The sequence below is a fragment of the Bos javanicus genome, chromosome 9, assembly GCF_032452875.1.
Source record: "Bos javanicus breed banteng chromosome 9, ARS-OSU_banteng_1.0, whole genome shotgun sequence".
In the NCBI taxonomy this organism is placed as follows: Eukaryota; Metazoa; Chordata; class Mammalia; order Artiodactyla; family Bovidae; genus Bos; species Bos javanicus.
Window position 1 is genome coordinate 53839935 of NC_083876.1, and position 22169 is coordinate 53862103.

General features: G+C 39.9%; 1 protein-coding gene across 1 annotated transcript in view; it reads right to left on the reverse strand.

Annotated features, from left to right (window-relative positions):
• The window catches only part of FUT9 (fucosyltransferase 9), a 244701-nt gene extending 225888 nt beyond the window's left edge, over positions 1-18813 (reverse strand). The window contains exon 1 of the mRNA XM_061427790.1: positions 18356-18813. The gene's annotated coding sequence lies outside the window, so the exon portion shown is untranslated. The remainder of the gene's footprint in view (positions 1-18355) is intronic.
• Between the last annotated feature and the right edge of the window lie 3356 nt (positions 18814-22169).

Here is a 22169-nt window from a genome sequence, read left to right on the forward strand (position 1 = left end):
TAGAGCTTGCCCAAATTCATGTTCATGGAGTCTGTGATGCCATCCAACCATTTCATCCTCTGGTGTCCCCTTCTGCTCCTGCCTTCAATATTTCCCAGCATCAGGGTCTTTTCCAATAAGTCAATTCTTCGCATCAGGTGGCCAAAGTATTGGAGCTTCAGCATCAGTACTTCTCATGAGTATCTAGGACTGATTTCCTTTAAGATTAATTGGCTTAAAATCCTTGCAGTCCAAGGGACTCTCAAGAGTCTTCTCCAACACCAAAATTCAAAAGTGTCAATTCTTCAGCACTCACCTTTATTTATAGTCCAATTCTCACATCCGTACATGATTACTGGAAAAAACATAGCCATGATGAGACAGACTTTTGTTGGCAAAGAAATGTCTCTGTTTTTTAATATGCTATCTAGGTTACTTATAGCTTTTATTCCAAGGAGCAAGCATCTTTTAATATCATGGCTGCAGTCAACATCTGCAGTGATTTTGGAGCCCCAAAATTAAAGTTTGTCACTGTTCCCACTGTTTCCCATCTATTTGCCATGAAGTGATGGGACCAGATGCCATGATCTTCGTTTTTTGAATGTTTGAGTCTTAAGTGAAGTTTTTAACTCTCCTCTTTCACTTTCAAGAGACTCTTTAGTTCCTCTTCACTTTCTGCCATAAGAATAGTATCATCTGCATATCCGAGGTTATTGATATTACTCCTGGCAATCTTGATTCCTGCTTGTGCTTCATCCAGCTTGGGATTTCACATGATGCACTCTGCATATAAGTTAAATAAGCAGGGTGACAACAGACAGCTTTGACGTACTCCTTTCCCAATTTGGAACCAGTCTGCTGTTCCATGTCTGGTTCTAACTGTTGCTTCTTGATCTACATACAGATTTCTTAGGAGGCAGGTAAGGTGTTCTGCTTTTCCCGTATCTTGAAGAATTTTCCAGTTTTTAGTGGTCTACACAGTCAAAGGCTTTGGGGTAATTATAAAGCATAAGTAGATGTGCTTCTATGGAGGTAGGCAATTTGATCTCGGTTCTTTTGCCTTTTTTAAATCCAGCTTGAACATCTGGAAGTTGTACATGGTTCATGTACTGTTGAAGCCTAACTTGGAGAATTTTGAGCTTTATTTGCTAGTGTGTGATGTGAGTGCAATTGTGAGATAGTTTGAATATTGTTTGGCATTGCCTTTCTTTGGGATTGGAATGAAAACTGACCTTTTCTAGCCCTGTGGCCACTGCTGAGTTTTCCAAATTTGCTGCATATTGAGTGCAGCACTTTAACAGCATCATCTTTTATGATCTGAAATAGCTCAACTGGAATTTTGTCACCTCCACTAACTTTGTCCATAGTGATGCTTCCTAAGGCCCACTTGACTCCACATTCCAGGATGTCTGGCTCTAGGTGAGTGATCACAATATCATGGTTATCTGGGTCTTGAAAATCTTTTTTGTATAGTTCTTCTGTGCATTCTTGCCACCTCTTCTTAATATCTTCTGCTTCTGTTAGGTCTATACCATTTCCATCCTTTATTGTGCCCATCTTTGCATGAAATGTTCCCTTTGTATCTCTAATTTTCTTGAAGAGATCTCTAGACTTTCCCATTCTATTGTTTTCCTCGATTTCTTTTCATTGATCAGTGAGGAAGTCTTTTTTATATCTCTTTGTTATACTTTGGAACTCTGCATTCAAATGGGTATATCTTTCCTCTTCTCCTTTGCCTTTAGCTTCTCTTCTTTTCTTGGCTATTTGTAAGGCCTCCTCAGACAACTATTTTGCCTTTTTGCATTTCTTTTTCTTGGGGGTGGTCTTGATCACTGCCTTCTGTACAATGTCTCAAACCTTGGTCCACAGTTCTTTGGGCACTCTATCAGATCTAATTCCTTGAATCTATTTGTCACTTCCACTGTATAGTCATAAGGGATCTGATTTAGGTCATACCTGAATGGTCTAGTGGTTTTCCCTACTTTCTTCAATTATTTCTGGATTTGGCAATAAGGAGTTCATGATCTGAGCCACAGTCAGCCCTCAGTCTTATTTTTGCTGACTGTATACAGCTTCTCCATGTTTGGCTGCAAAGAATATAATCAATCTGATTTCAGTATTGACCATCTGGTGATGTCCATGTGTAGAGTCGTCTCTTGTGTTGCTGGAAGACGGTGTTTGCTATGACCAGGCATTTCCTTGGCAAAACTCTGTTAGCCTTTGCATTGGCTTCATTTTGTACTCCAAGGCGAAATTTGTCTATTACTTCAGGTATCTCTTGACTTCCTACTTTTTGCATTCCAGTTCCCTATGATGAAAAGGACATCTTTTTTTGGGTGTTAGTTCTAGAAGGTCTTGTAGGTCTTCATAGAACCATTCCACTTCAGCTTCTTCAGCATTAGTGGTTGGGGCATAGACTTGGATTACTGTGATATTGAATGGTTTGCCTTAGAAATGAACAGAGATCATTCTGACATTTTTGAGATTGCATCCATGTACTGCATTTCAGACTCTTTTGTTGACTATGAGGGTTACTCCATTTCCTCTAAGGGATTCTTGCCCACAGTAGTAGATACAATGGTCCAGTCAATCCTAAAGGAAATCAATCCTGAATATTCACTGGAAAGACTGATGCTGCAGCTGGAACTCCAATACTTTGGCCACCTGATGCAAAGAGCCGACTCCCTGGAAAAGACCCTGATGCTGGGGAAAATGGAGGGCAAGAGGAGAAGGGGGCAACAGAGGATGCGCTGGTTAGATGGCATCACTGACTCAATGGACATGAGTTTGGGCAAACTCAGGGAAATAGTGATGGACAGAGAAGCCTGGCATGCTGCAGTTCATGGGGTCACAGTCAGACATGCCTCAGCGACTAAACAACAACAACTGTCCAAAAGCTTCATCTTTTCCTTTCTTTGCACAAAGCTGCCACTGTCATGTTCCAAAGAATCAATTCCTGACCATCTACGTTTCCTATATAATCCAATCTCTCTTGTATCTGATTTACTCCAACTTTTTATTATTCTAAATAATACATTTATTTTATCAACTTCAAAGTATTCACTTGTTAATGTTGTTATTAAAGTAACAAGGCGACCAGGGCAAAACAATTACCAAAGACCCATCTACTATGAGGAAAACTACAAAAATTCAGTTAGTAAAAATTTAAGAATTTAGAACTCTTATATTTCCAATGTGTTTCTGGAACAAAAGCAGAAAAACACTGCCTTGAATTGAAGATGCAGTCAGCTCATGAACAACTAGCATAAACAGAACATGAGCCACAGAGGTCAGCATTTCATGTGATCCTTCAAGTTCACAGCATAGAAAAAAAAAAAGAGTAAACCTTAGAGAAAAGCTTTTTATTTAAGTTTTTCTTATTTTTAGAACATGAGAAAGCAATAGAAATTAACATCTTAGGGAACAGTGAACTAAAATGGATGCAAATGGGTGAATTTAATTCAGATGACCATTATATCTATAGCAAGAATCCCCTAGAAAAAATGGAGTAGCCGCCATAGTCAACAAAAGAGTTTGAAATGCAGACACTTGGGAACAAGCTCAAAAATAAGGATGATCTCAGTTCAAGGCAAACCATTCAACATCACAGTAACCCAAGTCTATGCTCCAACCACTGATGCCAAAGAAGGTGAAGTTGCCCGGTTCTATAAAGACCTACAAACACCTTCTAGAATTAACACCAAAAAATGTCCTTTTCATCACAGGGGACTGGAATACAGAAGTAGGAAGTCACGAGATACCTGGAATAACAGGCAAGTTTGGCCTGGGAGTACAAAATGAAGCAGGGTAAAGGCTAACAGAATTTTGTCAAGAGAACACACTAGTCATAGCAAACATCCTTTTCCAGCAACCCAATAGAAAGCTCTATAGATAGACATCACGAGATTGTCAATACCAAAATCAGATTATGGTCTTTGCAGCCAAAGATGGAGAAGTTCTATAGTCAGAAAAAAAACAAGACCTGGAGCTGGCTATGGCTCAGAACATGAAGCTCCTTATTGCTAAATTCAGGCTTAAATGAAGAAAGTAGGGAAAACCTAGGCCGTTCAAGTAGGACCTAAATTATGATTATACATGGAGGTGATGAATAGATTCAAGGAATCTGACTGGTAGACAGAGCCTGAAGAATTATGGATGGAGGTTCATAACACTGTACAGGAGGCACTGACCAAAACCATCCCAAAGAAAAAGAATTTCAAGAAGGCAAAGTGATTGTGTAAGGAGGATTTACAAATAGCTGAGGAAAGAAGAGAAGCAAAAGACAAGGGAGAAAGGGAAAGATATACTCAACTTAATACAGAGTTTCAGAGAATACCAAGGAGACATAAGAAGACCTCCTTAAATCAACAATGCAAGTAAATAGATGAAAACAGAAGAAGAGGAAAGGCTAGAGATCTCTTCAAGAAAATTGGAGATATCAAGGGAACACTTCATGCAAGGATGGGCACAATCAAGAAAACAGAAATGGTAAGGTCCTAACAGAGGCAGAAGATATTAAGAAGAGGTGGCAAGAATAAACACAACTATACAAAAAAGGTCTTAATGACCTGGATAACCATGATAGTGTGGCCATTCACCTAGTTCCAGACATCCTGGAATGTGAAGTCAAGTAGGCCTTAGGAAGCATTACTATGAGCAAAGCTAGTTGAGGTGATTTAATTCCAGCTGAGCTATTTCAAATCTTAAAAGGTGATGCTCTTAAAGTGCTGCACTCAATATGTCAGCAAATTTGGAAAACTCAGCAGTGGCCACAGGACTAGAAAAGGTCAGTTTTCATTCCAACCCCCAAGAAGGGCAATGCCAAAGAATGTTCAAACCAGTGGTCACTAAGGATTCTTAAAGAATATTCCAGTTCAGATATTTTACACATCTTCCATTCAGTTATTCTTTGTGGAAAAGTGATTTTCTAAAATATCTCATAGCAAGTTCAGTGTTGAAGGACATTTTTATTTTAGTTTACTTCTATAAATATTTATTGATTACCCACCAAGTATTAGTTGGGGAGCTAGACACAAGGGGTATGAAGATTGGTAAGCAAACATTTTCAAAGTAAGCCAATCGGGGAAACACATAGAAATGTATCAGGCCAGTGTGATGTTGTAAGGTCACAATATGGTACAGATAAACCTGAACATTATACAGATACAGATACAGGACAAGGACTGAGGTGTAAGAGATGCCTATAATAAAAAATGACAGCTATGCTCAGTCTTGAACCAACAGTCTACAACTAAGCAAAATAATAGCAATGAACCTTTTTTCTTTTGGTTATTTGGATAAGTTTACCTTTAAAACTATAAAGTAGTACAGAAACATAGGTTATCCCATTTTTATTTAAAATCTATTACAATTATGGAAAATAGACAATTCTTATATTCTGTGCTGTGTGCTGTGGTTTAGTTGCTCTGTCATGTCCAACTCTTTGCGACCCCATGGACTACAGCCTACAGGCTCCTCTGTCCATGGGATTCTCCAGGCAAGAATACTGGAGTGAGTAGCCATTCTCTTTTCCAGGGGATCTTCCTGACCCAGGGATTGAACCCAGGTCTCCTGCATTGCAGGCAGATTCTTTACCATCTGAGCCACCAGGGAAGCCCAATACTGGAGTGGGTAGCCTATCTCTTCTCCAGGGGAACTTCCCAGCCCAAGAATCGAACAGTTGTCTCCTGAATTGCCAACTTTATCAGCTGAGCTACCCAGGATGCCCTATATTCTGTGGTTTAGGCTCAAATTTCTAATTTCCTGACATAAAAATTCTCAGTTCCTTAATCTGCTTCACACTATAACCTATATAGTCAGGAGTAACTAAGAATCTAATGTTGTACTTAAATATATTTCCTTTAAAAGCTTTCTTCTTGGTTTCTTAGTGAGAGATTAATCAACCTCAGGTCTCACATGTTTCATTCCATTAATAGGAAATCACAAAAATGAGCATATAGCATACCATAGATAAGGAGGCTACCAAAACAAGCATTTGTTGAAATCTTTTGTTACTGTTGGGAAAAAATTTCCCATGAGTTTCTTACATTTCTGTACATCTTATGAAAGAAGCCGTGGCTGATTTTGTTCTGAACTATTTTTAAAAGATGTTTGTAAAGCAAACAGCCTTAGAAATAGCATAGCATCTCCTTCTTGAGGAAAGAAAGGCATACTTGCCATCCATTATAAAAGTTATACATTCCTGAAGTTCAGGATCACTTTCTTGTAATGGTTAGGTATCATATGGTCAGATTTGTGTTGCCTTCTGGAAATTGGGGCTTCAATTCAGTTCACTTAGGGAACCAGTATAAAAAAGCTGATACACCTACTATTGCTATGTGAAAAATAAACTGTCCTTCCTCACTGATTCAGGAATCTAGTGTCTCCTAAAAGCATCTGTGAAATCTATGGCAGGCTTTTATATGTCAGCATGCAAGCAAGGAAACATCTTAGATTTTTCAGCGTTTTTTTTTTTTTTTAAACATGGGTAATAAGGATGGGATGCTTATAGAGACATGGATTTCCTTCTGGAAAAGGAATAATGAAGACCTCACAGGTCCATTAATGGGATTCAAAAAAAGTCTCTGGGAATCATTAATAAATGACATGGTCAAGTGGACAATAAATGGTCCGCCAGTTTTTTGCCCATTAATTCAGAGGAATTGAGGAGGTCACCCCAGCCTAAGTAACAGGAAATAGGTAAATACAGATATCAAAATGCTTCTCTGTTGTGAATTTCCCTCCAGGTGGAAGGACTGCCTTGCCACTCACATGTCCAGATTCTGTTCTGCAGCATTAGTTACAACTTATTACTAAGACTTGTCCTGGGTAAGCACACAGTTTCTGTCCACTTTGGACAACAGTTAGAGGGATGCACACAATGTGTGCGTCCAATCCCAAAGAAGGGCAATGCCAAAGAACGTTCAACCTACCACGTAACTGCACTCATTTCACATGCCAGCAAAGTAACACTCTAAATTCTCCAAGCAAGGCTTCAACAGCATGTGAACCGAGAACTTTCAGATGTTCAAGCTGGATATAGGAGAGTCTGAGGAACAAGAGATCAAATTGTCAACATCTGCTGGATCATAGAAAAAGCAAGAGAGTTCCAGAAAAAACATGTACTTTTGCGTCACTGACCACACTAAAGGCTTTGACTGTGTGGATCACAACAAACTGTCAAAAATTCTTCAAGAGATGGGAATACCACACCACCTTACCTGCCTCCTGAGAAACCTGTATGTAGGTCAAGAAGAAACTGTTGGAACTGGACATGGATCAACCAACTGGTTCCAAACTGGGAAAGGAGTACATCAAGGCTATATATTGTAACCCTGCTTATTTAACTTATATGTGGAGTACATCATGCAAAATGCCAGGCTGGATGAAGCACAAGCTGGAATAAAGGTTGCCGGGAGAAATATCAACAACCTCAGATATGCAGATGACACTATACTTATGGCAGAAAGTGAAGAGGAACTAAAGAGTCTCTCAATGAAAGTTAAAGAGGAGAGTGAAAAAGCTCACTTAAAACTCAAAAATTTAAGAAACGAAGATCATGGCATCTGGACCCATCACTTTATGGCAAATAGATGGGAAGCAATGGAAACAGTGACAGACTTTATTTTCTTGGGTTCCAAAATCACTGCAGATGGTGACTGTAGCCATGAAATTAAAAGATGTTTGCTTCTTGGAAGGAAAGTTATGACCAATCTAGACAGCATTTTAAAAAGCAGAGACATTACTTTGCCAACAAAGGTACATCTAATCAAAGCTATGGTTTTTCCAGTAGTCATGTATGTATGTGAGAGTTGGACTATAAAGAAAGCTGAGTGCCAAAGAATTGAAGCTTTTGAACTGTGGTGTTGGAGAAGACTTTTGAGAGTCCTTTGGACTTCAAGGATATGAAACCAGTCAATCCTAAAGGAAATCAGTCCTTACTATTCACTGGAAAGACTGATGCTGAAGCTGAAACTCCAATACTTTGGCCACCTAATATGAAGAGCTGACTCATTAGAAAAGACCCTGATGCTGGGAAATATTGAAGCAGAAGGAGAAGGGGATGACAGAGGATGATGTTTGAACGGCATCACCACTCAATGGACATGACTTTGAGCAAGCTCTGGGAGATGGTGAAGGACAGGGAGCCCTGGCATGCTACAGTCCCTGGAGTCGCAGAGAATCAAACATGACTGAGCAACTGAACAACAACAACACATATAATGGAGTGTGAAAGGGAGAACTCCATTACTAGAAATCAGGTAAATCATTAGAACTTTGACTGGTTCATATGGGAAAGAAGGCAGCACAGGGCACATTTCCTTTTAAAGAATAATGACAAGTAGTAGGCTGTCTTATTGCCAAACCTCTCCTTTGTTCTATCATGCCAAACTTAGATCCACTTGGAAGAGACAGTAAAATCTCTCAGCTTTTTACAGTGGGTTCTGTCAGCTCTAAAGGAGCTTTAGCTCTCTTGGGAAGATTTTTCTGAGATAGAAAACTCCTATGGAGAACCACAGATGAGGCTTTGCCTCATATGTGAGCTTTTGCTGTGCTGTGCTTAGTCACTCAGTTGTAACCAACTCTTTGTGACCCCATGGACTTAGCCTGCCAGGCTCCTCTGTCCATGGGGATTCTCTAGGCAACAAAACTGGAATGGGTTGCCACGCCCTCCTCCGGGGATCTTCCAAACTCAGGGATCAAACCTAGGTCTCCCACATTGCAAGCGGAATCTTTACCAGCTGAGTTACAAGGGAAGCCCCATGTGAGCTCTTAACTGTCCTGAATTGAGTTTAGAATTCTGATGATCTTGACCCCCTAGAGAATGAGGAAAACACCCAAAGAAATCAAGGTAAATTCTTAAGATCTCACCACTGTATTGGAAAACTTTCCCAGCCCTAATGGTTGACATCATCAAGGACATCATCTAAACAATGGGGCAGCTAATGTCCTGAAATTAAGGTGGATTCCTTAAAGATGGTCACCACTGTGTAGCCAGACTGAGTCAGCCAGAAGTTGCAAACCCAAGGCCCTAGCAAAAAAAAGCAGTGTGGCTATGTTTTCTGAGTCCAGGAATCCCAAGGGTTGAAACAAATGGTGTTAGCCATGACGACCTTGCTCCTCAATATAGACTACTGGATGGGCCAAAATTTGTTCAAAGTTCATTTGGTTATTTCATGAGCCACTGCCACGTTATTTGAAAGTACAAATAAAGCCTCTTTTCCTAATCCCTGATTCCTCTCTCTTCCTCTCCCCTGGCTTACAATTTAAAGAAAATTATGAGCAGAGACTAAGGCATCCCTTTTTCCAACAAGGTTCAAAGGACATGCATCCACCTGAGTGTGCTGGAGTATTTCAGGAAAAAGGAATCAAACTTTTATGGGCATGTTGGACATGGATGCCCACGTTGTGCTCCCACCTGGATCTACAGAACAACCAGATTCAGCAAGTGGGGTTTAAGATTCACAGTGAGAAAGACAAGATAACTCAGTCTTGTGGAGAAAGATCTTTGGGCCAATTAAATGTGCCATTTTGTTGTTTCTGTATCTGATGGTATAGCAGGAATTAATGTGTTATATGCTCATATTTTATCATCCATTAAGTGCCTGAAAGGATTATCACAACTAGGACAGGCCACATGTAGAGAAGTGCTAATGGAACATGTAAATCACTTTCCAATCTTCTGCCTGTTTCTTCCCAGAAACAGTATAAAATCCCTTGAGGAGAAAAGGCAATCACAGCTCTGCGTATAGCCTTTAAGACAACACAAGTGAGAAGAAATACAGAATCATAATATAACATCCCTGGATGGCCAGTGGAAGAAGACTAGAACTGAAAACTCAGAATGGATTATTACCTAACTGCTCATGTAACTGAACCCACTGCACAGAGGAAACACTTGCTATAATATCATGGACTGTGTCAGTGACTTCTGGGGACAAAGACCATTCACATTCATGTGTCACGGCCACCAATATACAACTGAGAGTGTGCATGCATGTTCAGTCTTCACTTGTGTCCAACTCTTTGTGAGCCCTTGAACTGTAGTTCATGGAAGAACTAAAGAGCCTCTTGATGAAAGTGAAAGAGGAGAGTGAAAAAGTTGGCTTAAAGCTCCACATTCAGAAAACTAAGATCATGGCATCCAGTCCCATCACTTCATGGCAGATAGATGGGGAAAAAGTGGAAACAGTGGCTGACTTTATTTTTCTGGGCTCCAAAATCAATGCAGATGGTGATTGCAGCAATGAAATTAAAAGACACTTACTCCTGGGAAGGAAAGTTATGACCCACCTAGATAGCATATTAAAAAGTAGAGACATTACTTTGCCAACAAAGGTCCATCTAGTCAAGGCTATGGTTTTTCCAGTGGTCATGTATGGATGTGAGAGTTGAACTATAAAGAAGGCTGAGCGCTGAAGAATTGATGATTTTGAACTGTAGTGTTGGAGAAGACTCTTGAGAGTCCCTTGGACTGCAAGGAAATCCAACCAGTCCATCCTAAAGGAGATCAGTCCTGGGTGTTCACTGGAAGGACCGATGTTGAGGCTGAAACTCCAATACTTTGGCCACCTGATGTGAAGAGCTGACTCATTGGAAAAGACCCTGATGCTGGGAAAGATTCAGGGCAGGAGGAGAAGGGGACAACAGACGATGAGATAGTTGGATGGCATTATCGACTCAATGGACATGAGTTTGGGTGGACTCCGGGAGTTGGTGATGGACAGGGAGGCCTGGGGTGCTGCAGTTCATGGGTCACAAAGAGTGGGACACGACTGAGCGACTGAACTGAACTGTAGTCTGCCAGGCTTCTCCATCCAAGGAATATACATTTGCAATAACCCCTCAAATTACTACAGTTATTTCAGAGGTAGATAGATTCTTCAGCCATTTGCCATCCATAGATGGGTAGTATGATTGCCTCTATAGTACAAAGCTTTAACAAAGCTTTAATGATACGCTGTTGATGACAAAGTCAGAGGCTTCTGTTAGCAATGCCTTGACTGTAGTGTCACACATTCCCACCAGATGGGGTATCTGATAAGCCCTCACAAAACTCGAGGGTTTGCTTGTTAAATAAAGTCTCATGGGAATACACTGGCAGATTCACAATAATTAGTCCCTATAGCAGTCAAAAAAAAAAAAAAAGAAAGAAAGAAACACACACACACAAACACACACACAAACCAAAACTGCTGTCTATTCAACTCCAACCAACAAAAAAGATGTCCAGCATCTTACTGGAATATCGAGGACTGATAACAGTATGTACATCACCTAGACTATCTACTTGGACCTTTATATTGGCCAATATAAACACTAGCACCCTTTGAATGAGGTCCAAATGAATACTCCATGTTGGAAGCTTTCCTGTAAGATGTGGCATGCTATCTGTATTCGGGGCCCAACATCATGAATAAACCTGTGAGATACAAGTCTCTGTGACCAATAATTTTGTTGACTAGAGCCTCTGGAAAAGGGTGGCAGCCTTCATTGCAGGTTCTCTTCAGGATTTTGGACTAGTCACTTCCATAATTTGCAGGGCTCACCACTACTGGGTACACTTTTTTTGGAAGCAGATATTAGCAAGTTCTTGAGTCTGTTGTCAAAACTGAACTCGTAATCCATGGAGGTCTGCTGGCTGTCCAGCCTGCTGTCTTCATTTTGGGGTGGGTCAACCCAAACTCAATGGCTCAATGTGAGAAAGAGTCCTAGAGTCCTACAGACCTCTCATAGCCACCCATCCATAAATGGAAGTGGTATGTATATTCAAGCTTTCAGCTTGCATAGCTCCCGTGTCATCTTAGTTTTACATGAAAAAAAAAAATGGCTCTCCCAAACTGTTGCAAGGGTCCTAAATTTAACTCTCTGCTGAATCTGCCATCCTCAGCCAGACAGCTTTTACCATGATTTGATCTACAGTCCCCTTAATCTTAGCAAGAAATATATTGGAACTAGCAGGAGACGGCCCTAGCCCTGCATTTCCCTTGTGAAATACCTGTCAACACCTCTGGATGTCTTTCCTGCTCCCGTTTCTGTAACTATTGCTTAGCCATTCAGTGGGGCAGACAAATGGCATCAGCCTGCTGATGTGGACAAATGGAGCAAGTTAGATTAACTGCCCTTGTGCAGCCACTCCAAAGCAAGGACTACAATCAATTATTCATGCTTAACTTAGAGGGTAAAATCTCAGACCCTTCATGGGTCTTGAAAATCAGGAGAAATTGGTTACTGAAATAGCCCAGTTGTCTCCTACATGTCAATGCAGTGAAGCCATCGTTAACACTAACAGTTCTATGCCCCTGTACATCATGCACTCATATTTAATAAATGTTCACTAACAGAGTAAATAGGGTACAAATATTTAAATTATCTTTTTAAACTTAAATATGTTGTTAAAATAGTTTATAAACTTTTAATTATTGAATAGATATTATATATATTGTCCACTGTCTACATTTCTTTTTTCTTCTGTACATTCTGTCCCTTTGAGTGTTCCTTGAAGATTTAGGCTTCTTGAAAGACAAACTTGCTATTTCAAACTTATATTAAAGTGGATAATTAGTTACATATCCATTAGAAAAAAATTACCCTAGGAACTACAAGGAGTGAACTGACTATTAGGTTCATTAGCATGAGACTATTTTTGTTAATACTGTGGCCACTTGATACAGAGAGCCAACTCACTGGAAAAGACCCTGATGCTGGGAAAGACTGAAGGCAAAAGGAGACAAGAGTAGCACAGGATAAGATGGTTAGATAGCTTCATTGACTCAAAGGACATGAGCAAACTCCAGGAGATAGTGAAGGGCAGGGGAGCCTGATATGCTGCAGTCCAGGGAGTCAAAAAGAGCTGGACACAACCTAGTGACTGAACAACAATGACAACATTTATGTCAATGCACGTTCATAAACAGCTGCACGGTCAAAACATTTGTGTTAGAGTTAGAAGTAATATGGGAAGCAATGGAAACATGTTTTTTTAAGGACATAGGTTATTTCTGTGCCAAACTTAGCCAAGTCACATGTCCGTACATTTTGGAAAGGCATATTATGATTAAGCTGTAATCTTTTTAATTTATCTCTAGACACCTGTGTTCAGCAACATGTTTGTTCTTATCTGTCTTTTCAGTTATATTGTAAGCTGCCTGAGGTCAGAACCTATATCAAGTTTGTCCTTATGTCTGTAGTCATCACTTTACTTTTTGCCATACACTGGACCCTCAATAAGTGGAGGCTGAATTACACTCCAGAAAAACTGTGTCAAGGGAGTCTTAAAAGATGAGTTCTCCTTTCAGTCAAATCTGCATCTTAAATGGTTTAAAAAAGGACAGTTCCCAAGACTTCTTCCACAGTTTTTGAACCCATCACCCAGAGGTCTGAGCTGGCAGATTCCCCTAACTTTCATCAACCCAGGCACTCTTAGATAAAGCAGTGTTGTTACAGACAACATCATTGAGTTATCAATCTATATTACCATGTTACTCTTCCTAACTGAGATGACACTGATCACCAAGAATATATTTGAACATTTATTTTTTAGCTAGTAATGATGAGAATTCCCCATTGATTTAGTCATTCATTTTCACTGATTTCTCTGACCATCAGTGAAGAAAAGGCTAAAAGTTCCAGGACTTTCAACTGTGAACTTGAAACTTAGTGCAACAAATTTATTTTCCCTGACCTCTTGAGCTATTCATAAACTATGGTGACAAAAAATTAAAAAAACCCAAAACACATGATGTACTAACTTTATCTATGGTGGCAAATATCAAACATTCATAGAGATGAAACTATAATGAACCCTCCATAAAAAAAATAAAATGGAAGTGTCCCCTGATATACGATTACCATGAAAGAAATATATACCTTATTATACCTATTAGAGTTTATGATGGCCATTAAAAGTAAGTTAAACAAAATATAAATTACTAAAGATTAAATAAAAATTTTAAAAGCTTTTCAGGTAGACCAATGACAATTAAAATGTTTAAATATTTAAAATATTTCCCAAGTTCTAACCTGAAGATAGGATAGAGTAAGCAGAAAACCTTTCTTTCAACTATGATGCTTTGAGACCTAGGTATTTACTGAAGAAGCACAGACTTTTATTTCATTTCATTTTCGGTTTTCTTTTATTTTAAACTGATTTGAAATCAGTCCTTAATATTCATTGGAAGGACTGATGCTGAAGTTGAAACTCCAATACCCTGGCCACCTGATGCGAAGGACTGACTCATTTGAAAAGACCCTGATGCTGGGAAAGATTGAAGGCAGGAGGAGAAGGGAAAGGATGACAAAGGATGAGATGGTTGGATGGCATCACTGACCCAATGGACATGAGTTTGAGAAAACTCCAGGAGTTGGTGATGGACAGGGAGGTCTGGTGCGCAGCAGTCCATGGGGCTGCAAAGAGTCGGACACAACTGAGCGACTGAACTGAAAATACAATAAGGGGGAAAACTAATGTTTATTTTATAAAAAGATAAACAGGATGAAGTCAGGAGACATGGATCCTAACTGTTTCTATTAACTACTTAAGAACCTTGGGTAAATTATTAGTAAAATGATGAGAATGAAATGCCTTCTACATCCTCTAATTGATACCTAAGTTCTGTGATTCTTTCTAGTAAGAGTGTCAAGAGTTCCATTTGCATCTAAATGAAGAGTGAATTTCACAATCACATGTAAAATTAGAGAATCTAAATGTTTCTTTCCTATAGGAATTGTAATTGTACTCTAGAGTTGACCTTATGAGAGTATCACTTTGACAGCACTGTTGTAAAACTTTGGTTGAGTCACCACGCCTGTTTTGAAATATTCATTTTCTTCTTTGCTCTTTGAGAATGCTTTTTGTTAAATATTTCTTGAGCTATAGAATAAAGATGGAAAACAAAGTCATTTGTAAACATTTACGTAATCATTTGATACTTGCAAGAACAATTTCAGGATTTAGAATTCATAAAATTTGCAGCATTTTGTAATATACACTCTCATGAATTTGTAAATAAAACGCAAATATCCATATATATGAATAATATATCCATAAATATAAGTAGGAAATATGAAAAATATATATTAAGCTATGAAAATATTTTGTGTAGTTATCCCTTGACCAAGTCGTCTTGCCTTCATAAGACACTAAATCACCTGATTGGCTCTTTATCTAATATTGTAACTTTAGATGTGCATGAGTATGTATTTCTTTCAAGGTTTTGCTTTTAAAGTTGTTTAGAATTTCATTTAGGTCAATTAGTTCACATAAAATAGCTTGCCTATAATCCCCAAGTCTTACTAAATAAAATCGAGGAGGCACTTCATTAAAAAAATTATACTTTTATTGCTGTAAATAGGAGACATTTTTTAAAATGCAAGTTGGAAAATAGATGTTGTCCCACATACCAAAATAATACAGCTTGTATTTAGTTAGCTTTACTTGAGTAAAGAATTTAATCAAGTATCCATAGGTATGTACCTGTTCTATCTCTCCGTTCTTGCCTGCTTTTCCTTCCCAGGCTCTCTTACAACCACACAGAAGCCAAAACACAATTTTACATGGAACATTCAACTAACAGCAGTCTGTTGGTGAAATAATCTATATCACTTTCACAATTTTAAATTTCTCTTTACCAATTTTTGATTTCTCTTTACCATTGTAAGCATTTCATTTCAACCAAGCCCATTCTCTGGGTGGCATATAATTCCAAGAATTGTAAGATTCAACTTAAACAAATGCAAAGACATGCCATTCAAATATTGGTATGCCTTGTCTCCGCATGTGCTATATTTGTTTTGCAGAACCTTAATAATGACAGTGACACTAAATTTAGGTAGATCTTCCTAAGTTTCAGCTAAGAGTTATTAACAGAAATTTTGCCACTATTTATGACAGACTGATTATTTGCATTCTCACAGACAATTCTAAGGCTATTTTAATGTTGCACATTGTGCAAGCATATATCCTTACAAAAGGTGTGCACCTCTGACATTGTTTGGAAGTTGATGCTAAATAGGATAACATTAACACATACTGCTGTGAACTTGTCATTAGCACAATTTTGAGCAATAACTGATAAAGTCATCATTGTACTTGCTTTTTCCCTTTTGTTCAATGGAAATTTATCTTTTCCAATAGAGCTTCATAACTGTTGGAGACATTGTATTAGTAAGAATACACTGTTATCCACTGTTATCCAAAAGGTAAAGGTATTTAGAGGAAAAAAATGATCTTTTGATTCAGCTCATAACCTACCTACTCCCTATCCACCTGATATGACCATGTGTGCATATCTGCAGTAATTACAAGTTTAAATAGTTTGAATATTCTTCATAGTCAAGCAAAATTAAATTTAACCAACCAAAATTTCTGAATTTAAAAAACAATAAAGCGCTATTCATAGCCGCTCCTGACTTTAGATGCAGCTCAAAAACACACTGAAAACCATCCCTTGCCAGTGACTTGCTCAATGCATTTCTACCTCTCTCTACACAAGAAAAGAGAACTAAAGGCTCAAATACAGTCCGAGTTAAATTTCTTAAAAACTCTCTACATTGTGGAAGGCAAGATTTTAAGACAATCTTCACTCAATAAATTCTTCACGTAATTGCTCACCTTTCCCTATTTCTTGTGTAAGCAGAGATCTGCTTGTTTAAGATCAGGTAGCATTCTCTCCCTCGACTGCAAGAACAAGAATGCCAACTGGATTCTTATTTTCTCAAAATTATTTAAAAGAATAAAAAACAGTTACCATCAGGAAATTTATATTCACACACTACATCCTCAAATGGAACACCTTTTAAAGTTTCTAACATCTATTTCTGCATACTCTTATCTGCATTGCTTCGAACTCAAGCCCTATGACCAAGGGTTCTAGAGAGTAAAATATGCTGAAATTAATACATTTCATTACTTCTTTGAAAATTCAATCAAAAATTGTGTGGTGGTAGTTTTGTTTTTAAGATTGCAATACACAAGGAATCAGGAGCACACATTATAGTGTTTAAATCGGCTCTCCTCTCATCATTCATTGCCTCATCACCTTACTCATATTATTACTTCATTGAACACAACTCCCCCCCCCCTTTTTTTTAGCCTCATCACCTTCATTGAACACATCCTTCACTGAACATAACTTCCTTTTTTTCCCCTCAAACCAACTAGAATACTAAAACGTTAAACATGGTTTTGGAAGAAAAGGCTGATGCCCTAAGAAAACTTCTACAGAGATTGTCTGGACACTAAGATACTACTCAACACCTGAAGCACCCAGATAGTGCAGAGGCTTTTTAATTCAACGTTTTCTGATCTTCTTATATCCCTCTCTCAGCCACTAAACCCAAAGAAAATTAAGGGTTTTGGCTCATTGCAAACTCAAAGAAGATTTTAAAGGGTGAGTTTGATGCTATTCTCCTCTCTTTCAAGAAAAAGCTTCTTATTCTCAAGAGTTGCGGGGCTTTTTCTGTCAGTGTTGCAAAGCGGATTCATCACTCAGTCAGATGCACGGTTCTCAACCTGAAATTAAGACTGATTCCAGATTCCAGGGAAACAAGTAAAATAGGGGCGGTCCCCGTCCCCAACTAAAATGCCTCTAAATGAATACAAGGAACCTGAGCGACGTAAATAGTTGTGCTCTTTAAAGCAACAATAGCAAAAAGTTTAGTCGCAAAAGGTTTGGTTTTTGTCTTTTTTCATGTTTGATCATCCCCTAAACAGCCCCGGTGCTAACAAACACACAAAGTAACTGTACAGATGCCAGGATCTGTACAGATGCCAGAAAACTGTCCGTGTCAGTTTTTTGAGGTGGCAGTAAAAGCTGGAGAGATACCACCGTTTCGAGGGAATAAGGTCAGAATTCACCGGCAGAACCCTTCGCTCTGCGAAGAAATACGGCGGGACTGTAGGACTCTGGAGACCGGCTTTCGAAAAGGAGGGAAGGTGGGTCAGGGGCATACTTTGTGAGGAAGGCTTTGTCAGTGCGAAACCAGGCGCAGGGTGGCAGGTGGGGGCGTCTGCGGGCTGCCAGAAGCGGGAAACCAAAAGGGGGCGACGCGGGGACGGTGGGGGCTGAGAGGACCCTGATGGGGTGACCGGAGGGTCAGGGCCATTCATGGCTGCTGCGAAAGTGGGAGCTCTGGGGATGGAAGGTGAAGCGGGGACAGCGAGTTGCCCCAGCTGTCCTCGGGAGGGAGAGGGTTCCCAGCAGGTGGAGTTGAAATCAAAAAGCCCCTCAGGGATCAAGACGCAGCGCTCTCCGGAGACCCCCGCCTGGAGGTAGAGGAATCACAGCAGGTGGTTTGGGGGGTAACCCCTAATGCCAGAGGTTCTCTCGGCTGGCTGCCTGGCCGCCCGACCCTCTGCGCTTTCCAGGCTACTCACCGGTCCGGGGTGGAAAGCGCCATCCAGGCGCGCGTGAGAGCTGCGCGGCGCAGGCGGCGGGCAGGGCCGAGCGGTGGCAGCGGCGCTGTCCTAGGAGCGAGACTGGAGCCGGGGGACGCCGAGGCGGCGACAGCGGCGGCGGGGGAGCGGGGAGCTGCGGGCGGGGAGGGCGGCGTATCCGGAGCTGCTGCGCCGCGCGCGCTCTCTGCCCATCTCCGGCTCTGCTGAAGCGGCTACTGCTGCCGCCGCTGCGAGGGAGGGAGACGAGGGGGAGGGGAGGAGGCACGCGGCAGGGAGGGAGGGAAGAGAAGGGAGGTGGGGGGGAGCAAGGGGAGAGGGGAGACGGACTCCCAGAGTGGGGAGGAGGGAGGGAGGGGCGCGCGAGCCCCGCCAAGGTTCCCACCAGAAGGGCTCGGGGAGGAGATCTCGGCGAGGAGGAGTAGGGTCTCTTCCCCGCCGCGCCCTTTCCTTGGGCTCTTCCTCCCGCGGCTTGGGCTGGGGGTGGCCAGGCTCGGCCGCAGCCGGGTCTTCGGCGCGCTGGTGAGAGTGCTGAGGCCGAGAGGCGGCTGCGCTAGCTCCCGGCGCCGCCGGCCCGAGGCACCTGTGCGCGCACGCACCGCCGGCAGCCCAATTGCCGAGGCTCCCCGACTCGGATCCGCCGGCGGTCGCCTTGCCTCGCTCTCCTTTCTGGTCAGATTACAATCATGCCTGTGCATCCATGACATCTGTGTACTCCCCTATTGCTGTCTGCTTCCCCGGGCGCTCTTTGGCACAGGGTGTCCGGCCAGAAGGAGCCGCCGGCGGGGAACTCGATGCAGGCAACCGCCGTCAGCTCCTTGGAGCAGTTGCTTGGGCACGGGTGGCAGTGTTTGCCTCCTGGGTTGACCAGCTAATGAGGTAAAAAAAATATATATGTAAATATATTAGTAATCCTCTGACCCGATTTCTTAGGACCATTCTCAGTAATCTAGGAAGGTTTCAGTATGAAGGGCACAGGGGCAGTCTATTGCCCTCTGTCTTGGCGCTTATCCTCTCTTTTCTTGATATCCTAAAAAATCAGGACACGACTTAGCCAGTTTAAGCGAAATATTTCTTATTTTTTTATTAATTGCAGAGCTTTTTATTTTTATTCACATTCTCCTAGAATTGGCTTTGCTTTCCTGTTAGGATTTGCTTTGCTTTATTAGTCCTGTTTATTCGCAAACTGCAAAGACTCGCATGAAAACAGATACTGTAGCGCCTGTACGCTCAAGATCGAGAGGGTGAATCCACACTGATAAATGGACGTTATTGACTGATTTCCGTGAACTATTTAGTTTCATAATCTTCACCTGGTAGTTGAGGATAGGCAGACAGCAGGTGGATTATACGCATAAAAGATATGATTAGAAAAAAAGGTCTCCTAAAACTCTCCTCAAATAATCTAACATATAAAGTAGCCACATTACTCCCTGTGAAAAGTTTCTGATTTTTGTTTATATGTTATTCAAATTATCAGGCTTTTAGTTACTTAACCTTTTCTGTTAGAATAAGTGAAACAGGTATTTTATTTTAGCTAAGTATGTCTAATATAACGTACTCAGGTTAAAATAGGTGCACACTCAATTGTAAACACAGTATGGAGAAACATTTTTAATGCAGTAAGGCATACTCAAATACTGATGAAGAGCCTCTAGCTTTTCCCATATACATTCCTGTGAGAAGAAAAAATGTTGGTGATAAAGTAGTACTAGATGGTATTCTCAACTTTCTAGAATCTGTCCTGCAGAGTTTATCTGTTAATGAAAATATTTGGTTTCACATCTATCTGATAATCTGAATGAGAGAAGCACCTCCTCAGGGAACAAGAGATATCAAACTCTCCTAACACACCTCATCTTTAAAAAACCTGTTACTGTCTCCAGATGTTCACTGTTACACCATGCAAATTCACCATATGCTATTCTTTCAAAGAAGACCACAGGAAAGAAATGGTTGGTGAAGACTTACAGCTCATTTGACTCTTTAAGTCTTCTCAGTTGTGTCTATATTACAGAAATTTTCAGGTTTTTTTTTTTTTTTTTTTTTTCAAATGGGAGTTTTGGGCAAAGAGTGGTTACCAAGAATTAAATCTCTATTTTTCTTTCCCCTGTTTTAGGATATTCCTATTCCTCCTATATTTGATTATGAAACTGTAAGAGCAATATCTGCATAATCTCATTTTGTGGTTGTAAAAGGTAAAGAAAAAATGCAAACTAAAAGCCAAACAAAGAAAAGGGATAACTTATAAAGCACAGCAAGATAAGCTTCTAACTCCTTACTCCCCATCCGCTTGGTCCACCAGCGACAAGACTAGGATGATAAAAGATGGAATGACATCACAATTCTTCTGCTGGAGGACTTGAATTTAAATTTAGAGACTTAGGCTGGGTGTAAACTGTCTTGTCATCTCTACCATAGCATTCCTTACCTTTTGTGTTTCTTTCCCCTTCTACATTTTTATTAGTGTTGCATTGTGCTATGACATTGTTTCATTTACTTACATGTTGCATTACAACCTGGGAAGCCAAGTAAATAATTAAAATACAAAGCTTCGTTTTAAACAATGACTCTTCATATTTACTTAGTTGAAAACAAATACATTAAAATTTTCTGAAATCAGTAAGAGGGAAAACTCTATCCTTTAATAAATACTGCACTGGTGTCAAAGATTGGTTAGCAAAGAAATGTAATGTATCTGTTTATTGAACACATATTTAATAAGCACCCCTTGTGGGCAGGCAACATGTTTGGCTTCACAGATATCACAGTGGAGAAACTTAGTAACTGTGCCTTTGTGAAGCTTAGTCTAGTGATCCAATAAAAGTGTTTTATCACTAAGAACAGTGTTATGATGACTATGATAAGTTTTAAACCCAAAGGAAAAAATATTTTTTAATTAACTTATAGACATTAACAAGATTAAGGGTAAAGGAATATAGACCCTTTGCAAATTCTAGATGGCTATTTTCCCCTCTCCTTTTCCCAGGAAACTAAAGGAGAAAAATTTAACTTGGTTAATTATGAGTGATTATAAAAAAGAGTGGGAACAATATCAACACAAGAATAATATAGGAGAAACATTTAGAGGAGCACCAAAATGACCAATTGTTGAAGAACACACACCATAACAATGTTGCCATGGAGAAGTTGAAAAACTTGTTCTGACATTCTGCCATGAATTTTCATAAGGACACAATGAAGGGATTGCTTCTGTGAATGAAAACTACAAGGCTTTAGGCAAGAATTTCATTGGGTGGGGATGAAGGTGAAATAGAAGATGATGACCAAAAGCTGGTAAAACTTAAGTAAAAAGTAAAACTAAAATTATAACATCACAAATTAAGAATTAATATGGAAGAACATACACTGAGATAAACATCATAAGGGAAAGAGCACAAAAAATAAGAAAGACTAGTAAAAGGAACTTGAAATAAAGAGATGAACAGGATTAGAGAGAATATGAAAGATGGAGAATACAGGCAAAAACAAGAAAATACAAATTATGAAAAAATAAATCTTCAATATTATTAAAGAAAAAAACATTCGTGAAGTTAAAGACTTGAAATTTCATTTTTAAAGGATACAGTGATCACTAAAAAATATTGTCACCACCAAGGTATATCATAATACAATAACAAGAATGTAAATATAATAGTCTTTGGGGTTGAAGGAGGTGAAAAAAGCAATCACTAACTTACAAAGGAAAATATTGAGATTGGCTTCAAGATTCTTCACTATAACAAGATACCAAAGTCCGCAAAATGCCAGCATAAGAGTTAAGGCTTTTCCTATT